Source organism: Herpailurus yagouaroundi, unplaced genomic scaffold, assembly GCF_014898765.1.
Source record: "Herpailurus yagouaroundi ecotype Mexico unplaced genomic scaffold, PumYag 77, whole genome shotgun sequence".
In the NCBI taxonomy this organism is placed as follows: Eukaryota; Metazoa; Chordata; class Mammalia; order Carnivora; family Felidae; genus Herpailurus; species Herpailurus yagouaroundi.
Genome location: NW_024412388.1, coordinates 5,690,649 through 5,699,802, shown reverse-complemented (window position 1 = coordinate 5,699,802; position 9,154 = coordinate 5,690,649).

Here is a 9,154-nt window from a genome sequence, read left to right as displayed (position 1 = left end):
GCATAACTGTATCACTATCACAAAAAAATACGTCACCAGGGAGACGTAAGAATTCCCGGTGTATACGCACCCAATAAAAGAGTCTCACTCCATATAAATAAAAAGTTGATAGAAATATAGGGAGAAATTAACATATCTACCAATAGTTCTCTCGCGATTATTGCTCAGTCAAGCAGCAAAAAATACTCAACAAATATATCTGGACAGTTTTGATCTACTGGCCATGTGTAACATCCTAAATGTAACCATTGGAGAATATCCATTTTCCTTAAACACACACGGAAGGGTTATAGCAATTAGTCACATACTAGATCATGAGTCCATCTCAACAAATTTCAAAAAATAAGTATCGCATCCATCACATTCTTTAAACACAATATAATTAAATAGAAGTCAATAACAAAAAGATAGGAAGTTTTCATATATTGGAATTTAAAAAATAGAATTCTAGGTAATTGATGACTCCAAAAAGAAATTATTACGAAAATTTAGAAATACTTAGAACTATAATGAAAAACACACACTTGTGTGTCATGGCAAAAGGGCTACTCAGAGGCAAATGCGTGGTCCTAAATACTTACACGGTAAAACCTTAGTTTGTGAGCATAATTCATTCCAGAAACATGCTTGTAATCCAGAGCACTTGTATATCAAAGCGAATTTCAAGAACCGTTGGCTCAGTTGCGATCATGTGACATTCCGCGTCACATAGGACTCATCCTGCAAGACATCGCTCGTTTATCAAGTTAAAATCTATTAGAAATATTTGCTTGTCTTGCAGGACACTCTCAGAGCAAGTTACTCGCAATCCAAGGTTTTACTGCATTTGCAAAGAATAGAGACTCGAGGGGCGCCTGGGTGGCTCAATCAGTTAAGCATTGACTTTGGCTCAGGTCATGATCTCACAGTTCGGGAGTTCAAGCCCCACATCAGGCTCTGTGCTGACAGTTCAGAGCCTGGAGCCTGCTTCGGATTCTGTGTCTCCCTCCCTCTCTGCCCCTCCCCCATGCACGTTCTGTGCCTCCCTCCCTCTCTCTCTCTCTCTTAAAAATAAATAAACATTGGTGTGCCTGGGTGACTCAGTTGGTTAACCATCTAACTTAGGCCTAGGTCATGATCTCCCGGTTTGTGGGTTTGAGCCCCAAGTCAGGCTCTGTGCTGACAGCTCAGGGCCTGGGGCCTGCTTCAGATACTGTGTCTCCCTCCCTCTCTGCCCCTCCCCCACTCTCTCTCTCTCAAAAAAATGAATAAACATTAATAAAATTTTTGTTTAATAAATAAACATTAAAAAATGTTTTAAAGAAAAGTGCAATTTCTCAATGCTGACTCAAGAAGAAATAGAAAGTTTGAATAGTCCTATAATTATTTTAATAATTGAAACAGTCTTAACAGACCTGCCAAAGTAAAACACCAGGTTCGGATAGTTTCACAGGTAAGTGCCCCCACATTTTCATGGAACCTATCATTCCAATCCAACGAAGATTCTTCTTGGATTCTGGAACAAAGACAACACTCTCTAACTCATTCTATGAGCTCAGTGTAATCTTAATTTACAAAAGCAGACTAGGTCAGGAAGAGAATGAAAATTATAATCATATAAATATTGGTGCAGAATTCTTTTAAAAATTAGTAAAATAGTCATTTTTTTTTTGAGAGAGAGAGAGAGAGAGCATGAGCAGGAGAGAGGGTTAGAGGGAGAGAGAGAGAGAATCCCAAGCAGACTCCACACTCAGCACAGAGTCCAACACAGGGCTTGATCCCATGCCATGACCTGGGATCCTGATCTGAGCTGAAATCAAGAGTCGGCTGCTCAACCACCTGTGCCACCAGGTGCCCCAGATGTATTCAGGTTCTTAAAAGATCATGTTATATTTCTCCAGGAGTGCAAGGTTGGGTTGACCTCAGGAGACCTATGAGTGGCATTGCATCATGAAGAATTCACTTTATCCAAAGAGAGATCTGGTCTTTGTTCCAGCTCCTGGGAGGTATCCTCTAAATTCTTGAAATTTCCTGAGTAAGAGGAGCGTTTTTGTTATTCATGATGGGCCCCCTGGACCACCCTTAAGAGTTTATCCTGATAAGATGACTCAGGGTGGGGGCTGCCCGTGCCAGAAAGACCAGTTATGTGATCAGAGAGCTGGGGCTTTGGGCCACTTAAAATCAGCCTGCCTTGGGTGGGGTGGGGAGCAGGGGTGTTGCTGGAAACGGAAGTCAAATCCACACTGATTGAAAATAATTCAGTCAATCATACCTATGTAATGAAATCTTGAGCACAAGTCTGGACACCAAAGCTTCCTTGGTTGGCAAACTTTACTTATTGCCACACTTTGATGCTGGGAAGGTAATGCCTCCCTGAGGACACAAAAGCTTTGTGTCTGAAACTCTCCCAGTTACAAATTCTGCCTTAGGTAACTCTTCCCTTGGCGGGCTCTGTTTTGTATCTTTTTGCTAAGATAAGACTGTAGTAATAAGTATAGCACTTTCTTGAGTGTGTGAATCATTGTAGTGAACCAAGGGAATCCAGACCCCCAACTGTGTAGCCAGCTGGTCTGGGACACAGGGATGTTGAGGACTCCTGAACTTGCACCTGGCATCATAAGTCTTGGGCAGACTTGACAACTTGACAGTCTGGAGGACTGTGCCCTTCACCTTGAGTTTGGACAACTCTGGGTTACCATCCTCCACAGTAACAGACTGAGTGAGAAAAACTTGATAATTTCAATGGGTGCAAAAAAAAAAAAAAAACCTGATAAAATTCCTCTTCGTTTCAATTAAAAAAAAACTGTTAGCAAACTAGGATTAGAATAAAATTTCCTTAACCTGACAAAGACTATAAACAAAGAGTATAAATACAAAAATGTTTGAGATATTCCCTTAATTTTTTTTTAATGTTTATTTATTATTGGGAGACAGAGACAGAGCATGAGCAGGGGAGAGGCAGAGAGAGGGAGACACAGAATCCGAAGCAGGCTCCAGACTCTGAGCTGTCAGCACAGAGCCAGACGCGGGGCTTGAACTCACGAACCACAAGATCATGATCTGAGTCAAAGTCAGACACTTAACCAACTGAGCCACCCAGGCACCCCTAGAATGCCAAGTTTTGAATTGGGAAGCTCACAGAGGTAATACAGAGCAAGTTCTTTTTGAATGACTAGAGCACTTGACTATAGACTATTTTACATTGTTCTAACTTCTAGAACAGAGGTCTTATGTCACCAACAAGAAGAACTTCATTGAGCATATGGACCAGGTAATATATTATTTTTTAGCAGCTCTCAAAGAGTCAGACATTTACATAGTAAGTAGTTGGTTAATAAATGTGTGTGATATCTGACCAGAGTCTGCAATCGGTTAACAAAATGCTAAAACTTTAGGTACTTTCTTTCTCCGTTTTTTGTTTTAAGTTTATTTATTTATTTTTGGAGAGAGAGTGTGTGTGAGCAGGGGAGGGACAGAGAAAGAGTAAGAGAGAGGATCCCAAGCAGGCTCTGAATTGTCAGCACAGAGCCCCACGTGGGGCTCGATCCTACCAACCATGAGATAATGACGAGCCGAAATCAAGAATGAGTCAGATGCTTAGCCAACTGAGCCACCCAGGCGCCCCTCGGGTTATTAGTGAATTAAACTTATTTTGCCAAGTTGACGAGGTAGCGTTTTCAGTGATGTTTGTGCGCACGTGCGTATGCTCGCGTGTGTCGGGCACACGGTATCGGCTCAAAGAATACTGCTTCTTTTGATGAGCACGTGGAATTACTGAAAGCTGTTGTGATTTGCTACAAAATAGTCAAGAACAGTAGAAATCCCAGAATCTAAAGTGAGTAGGACCTTCGATTGGTTGGCTAATCGAAAATTTGGGTCAAAGCAAGTGATCATGGAAAGTGAAATGGACCGGGGCGTCTGGTGGCTCAGTCAGTTAAGCATCCGACTTCAGCTCAGGTCATGATCCCGCGGTTCGTGAGTTCGAGCCCCGCGTCGGGCTCTGTGCTGACAGCTCGGAGCCTGGAGCCCGCTTCGGATGCTGCGTCTCCCTCTCTCTCTGCCCCTCCCCCACTCGTGCTCTGTCTCTCTCTCTCTCTCTCTCTCTCTCTCTCTCTCAAAAATAAACACTAAAAGAAAAAAACTATTAAAAAAAAGAATGAAAGAAAAGTGAAATAGAGACCCCCTACACGTGTTATTACCACTTAAACCGAGTACTTTCACACGCAGGTCTGCTGACTGGAGGGGAGCTGGGTTTTGCGCGGGTCCCCAAGGCCACGTCGTCCACAGGGGTCCACGACAGCCATACATCTCCAGTGGCACTCAGCATGTCTGGAAAGTCCGCGTCACCTGGTTATCACATGTTTGCTTTACTTCCCACCCTCTCCTTAGTCGTGAACACCCGGGCCTCTCCACACGGGAGCCCTGGAAAGCAGCCCGGCATCACCTGCGACCGTTCTAGAAACACACATCCTCAGGCCGCACCCCAGACCTGCTGATTCAGAAGGAGGTGGGGCCCAGCTGTGTAATTTAACACAATCTCCTCATGATCCTGACGCGTGCTCGCGTTTGGGAACCACTGTTCTCCGCTCCGAACTCTCTGTCCCTTTCAGTTCCTCTTCCTTCGCTGAAAAAAACAAAACACAAAACCAGAAGTGAACCTTCCTTGCCGCGCCCGGAATCACCTCCAGGCACACTCAGCCTTCTTTCTGCTCCAATGTGCCACCCACCTGGAAATCGTCCCTGATTCCTCTCCCTCCTTGATATCGAGTCCTGTCCCCGGAGCGTGACCGAGGCCAGCCACTGCTGTCCATCTCCTTGACCACGCTCCAGTCGGAGTCCCCAGGGTCTCATGACCGGATTCCACAGTAGCCCCCTCCCTGGTCTCACTGCCTCCATCCACAGCCACAGGCCATTCTCCCCCAGTACCCAGGGCGCTCTCTTCAAGCACAAATCGGATTCCACTGCTTCCCTGCTCCAACCCCTCATGAACCTGGAGGAAAAGTCAGACCCTCTATGCAGGGTTAAAAGCCCTGTCTGATCCGGCTCCTTTCAACCTCCCTCGCCACTCATCACATGGTTCCCAGAACGGCTGCTCCCCACACTCGGCCACGTTGACCTTCTTCCCCGAAATACACCAAGGTTTGTTACCACCTCAGGCCCTTTGCACAAGCTGTTCCTGCCTGCCTAGAAGGCTCTCCTCAACTCTGCGGAGCTGGATTCTTCTTGTCATTCAGATCACAGTTGAAACAACACAGAGAACCTTCTGCCGGTCTAATCTAAAGTAACGAGGGGGGCGCCTGGGTGGTTCAGTCGGTTGAGCGTCCGACTTCAGCTCAGGTCACGATCTCGCGGTCTGTGGGTTCGAGCCCCGCCTCGGGCTCTGTGCGACAGCTTGGAGCCTGGAGCCTGCTTCCGATTCTGTGTCTCCTTCTCTCTCTGCCCCTCCCCTGCTCATGCTCTGTCTCTCTCTCTCTCTCTCTTTCTCTGTCAAAAATAAATAAACATTAAAAAAAATTTTTTTAATAAATAAAGTAACTAGACCCGACACAATGTAGCTATGAGCATTTCTGTCTGCCTCCCCCACTAGAAACTAACGGGGCAGGGGCCACAGGGTCCTTTCCATCCTCCCTGCGTCGGGAGCGCAGCACGCAGTGGGGCCTCAAGTACCACTAGCCAATGATGAACACGCGTCGACAGGAAAGCCGCCTTAGTGGGGCCGGTCGCCGCTCGTGTCGCTGGAGCAACACATAGACGCGCCGCTCTCCTTCCCAGCTGATCAAAAAAGCCTTCCGGGTCCGGGATGCACACGTCTCTCGAAAGCCTGCGACGCCGGATTTGGGCGTCTGCCAGACGCATCGCTCGCCGAGGTACACTTTATTTAGGATTTCCAGAGTCAAGGACGCTGCCGCTGTCCACGGACGTTGGAGTGCAAAAAAGTCCTCTCGATTCTCACGCGTGATGCTTAGGGTTAACGAGGATTCTCTCCGCTCTGGGCTCAAACGCCCGTGAGTCTATAAATTCCTAAATAGAATAAGCAGGCAAAAACCCAGCGCCCTCTGTATGCTTCTTCACAGATCCTGGCACTATCCCCAACTCCCTTCAACCTCCCCACCCTCGCTCCCCAGGGTCCGTCTTGCCTGGTGCAAACCCTCCCTCCGCAGCCCCTTCCATCCAAACCACGGCCGAGGAGCCTTTGAAACCAAGTATCTCGTGAGATCGGTTCCCTGCTTGATATTCCAGGGGCTCCTCTCTGCAGGTGGTGACGTCCCTGGATGTCACGTGCTCTGCCAGCCAGCTCTGGCGCCCCCCCGCCCCCGCCCCACTGTGCCACCACCGCCTCATTGCCCCTGCTTTTGGGCTGTTTCCCTCCCCACACCCCCCCCACCCTGCGCTGGTCCCTTTCCTTCCTTTTCTGCTGTGATCTGTGGCCCAGCAGCCCCTCCAGTGAGGCGGGGGTGTCCTGGGGAAGGAGCCCGGTTCGGGGCAAAAAGAGCGGTCACCTGCATTACAGGCCCCGTCGGTGGTCGCTGCCTTTACCTCCCCTCACCATGGCTTCCTCCCAAGAGGGAAGCGCTGTCATGAGCCTCCGGGCGGGGACACCAAGGCCGACTTCAGTAGGTGTCTACGCCCCGGGGGATGGGGAGACAGGGGTTCGGATAAAGGCCTTTGAGGCCCAAGCGCACAGCCCTGACCATCGTCTTATGCTGTTGATAGCAGAGCGGGGCTCCGGGTGGCCCCTGTGTCATTGGAGCTCTCGCTCCCGCCGGGGCTCCCCGCAGCCCCGGCAGGGGCCTCCTTAGGACCAAGGCGACACTGGCCACCTGTTGGTGCACGCTCAGGACTACTGTGCGAGGGCCTGGTCCTCACGGCCCCTAAACTCCCTGTGCTTTTTCCTCGTGAGGAAGGGAGGGGGGATGGTCTCCCTGCTGGAGCTTGGGGCTCCCCCGCGCGGCGGAGGGGGGGGGGGGGGGCCCCCCGCCCGGGGTTCCCCCCCCCCCCCCCACCGCCCACCGTGGGCCGCAAGACCCCAGACGGGATGACACCACGGAGGGCCACCAATCGGTCACACTTCACCTAGGGGCAGATACGTGACCTGTGCTCAGGGGCAGCCCCTCCGAGCCTGAACAGAGGCTGAACCGGATGAAACTTTGGCCTCGGCCACTTTTTTTTTTTTTTTTTTAATGTTTTTAATTAAATCGCTTGGGTCACCGACACCCTGCAGAGACTCTGAAACGCAGCCTTGCATTTTGTTAATGATACACCATCTGTTTGTTCACACTGTGCGGTCACATGATCTTTGCTCTGCAGAACATCCTGTCTCACTGGCCTAAACCAGTTTGTGGGTGAAATGCTTGGGACGCGTGCCAGAAAGTCTTCTCTCCGCCTCGCCTCGCCTCTCCTCCCCTCCCCTCCCCTCCCCTCTCCTCTCTTTTTTCTTTTCTTTTCTTTTTATTTTTTTCTTTTCTGCTCTTCCCTTCCCTTCCTTTATTCCTTCCTTCCTTCTTTTCTTTCTTTACTCCTTCCTTCTTTTTTCTTTTCCCTTTCTTTCTTTCTTTTTTTTTTTTTAATTTTTTTTTTCAACGTTTATTTATTTATTTTTGGGACAGAGAGAGACAGAGCATGAACGGGGGAGGGGCAGAGAGAGAGGGAGACACAGAGTCGGAAACAGGCTCCAGGCTCTGAGCCGTCAGCCCAGAGCCCGACGCGGGGCTCGAACTCACGGACCGCGAGATGGTGACCTGGCTGAAGTCGGACGCTGAACCGACTGCGCCACCCAGGCGCCCCATCCCTTTCTTTCTTTCTTTCTTCCTCTCCTCGCTCCCTCCCTCCCTCCCTCCCTTCCTTCCTTCTCTCTCCTCCCTTCCTCCTTCTTCCCCACCTTCCCCCTCTATCTCACCCATTTTAAGATCAGCTGTTGACCCCAGATTGGTGGGCAGAATTTGTGTTATTACCCCAGCCACCCACCTGCCCCTTTTCTGTTGCAGTTTTCGGGCCTGACCTCTGATAGGCGCCAGTGCGGACAGATGAGGTGCAGACCAGCTCGGACAACAGGGGGAGAGCCCACGGCGGGCACTGGAGGGCCGTGCTGCCCACCCAGGCTGCAGAGAAGTCCGCTTACAACCCTGGGGCAGCAGAGGCTGCAGCTGCCCTCTGCCCTCACCACGGAGCGTCACCGACTCATCTTTACCTGCAACACCCAGGACAATAAGCTCTTCTTACACGACAGTTGGATTCGATCCCTGAAGAGGCTGCAGTGGGGTAGTTTTTAAGAGCTTTATTCCTTTCAACGAAGACTGGCCCTCAAAGAGAAAAAGCAGGGGCGCCTGGGCGGCTTAGTCGGTTAGGCGTCCGTCTCTTGATTTCGGCTCAGGTTGTGATCTCACGGGTTTGTGAGTTCGAACCCCGCAGCGGGCTCTGCACTGACAGTGCGGAGCCTGCTTGGGATTCTCTCTCTCTCCCTCCCTCTGCCCCTCCCTTGCTCTCATGCTTTATCTCTGCCTCTCCTGTGCATGGTCTCTCTCTCTCTCTCTCTCTCTCTCTCTCTCAAAATAAATAAATAAACTTTAAAAAGGGAAAAAGTAACAGAAGCCCAGCTTTTGACCCTCTTATGGGAAGCTCCATGGCTCTTGAACCCAGAGAGAGAGAGAAAGAGAGAGGGGGGGGGGGCAGGTTGCTCTGCATGTCGCTTCCCACGCGCAGGTGTAGGTATAGGGAATGCAACCATGACCGAGACCCCACCACTGACCTCGAGGAACCTGGGATTTGTGTGACGGTTGTACGGCCACAAAATAGTATCCGTAAAACATTCAGAACTTGGACACTCCAAAGCGTTGGTCTGTCTGCCCTGAGCAACCCTGCTTCAGTCGCTGTGTGACACTGTGCGATACGGTGAGAAGCTCCGGGAGTGCCCTTCCGAGGGGACCAGGTGCCCAGAGCACCGGGGAGTCTGTGGGGAGGATACCAGGAGATGGCCCAACCCACTGGCATTTAAAAGCCTGGGATGCTCATAGGCATGGAATCCCAACGATGCACCTGCCAACAATGACTCCTTGTGCACATATCCCTGGGTCTCTTGGCTTCTTCCTTATGACAACAACTCCCTCAGGGCCGCTCTTTCCCTACTCTTGGAGCAGATTTCACTTTCTGGCTGTAATTGGGGGGGGAGGGGTGCGAC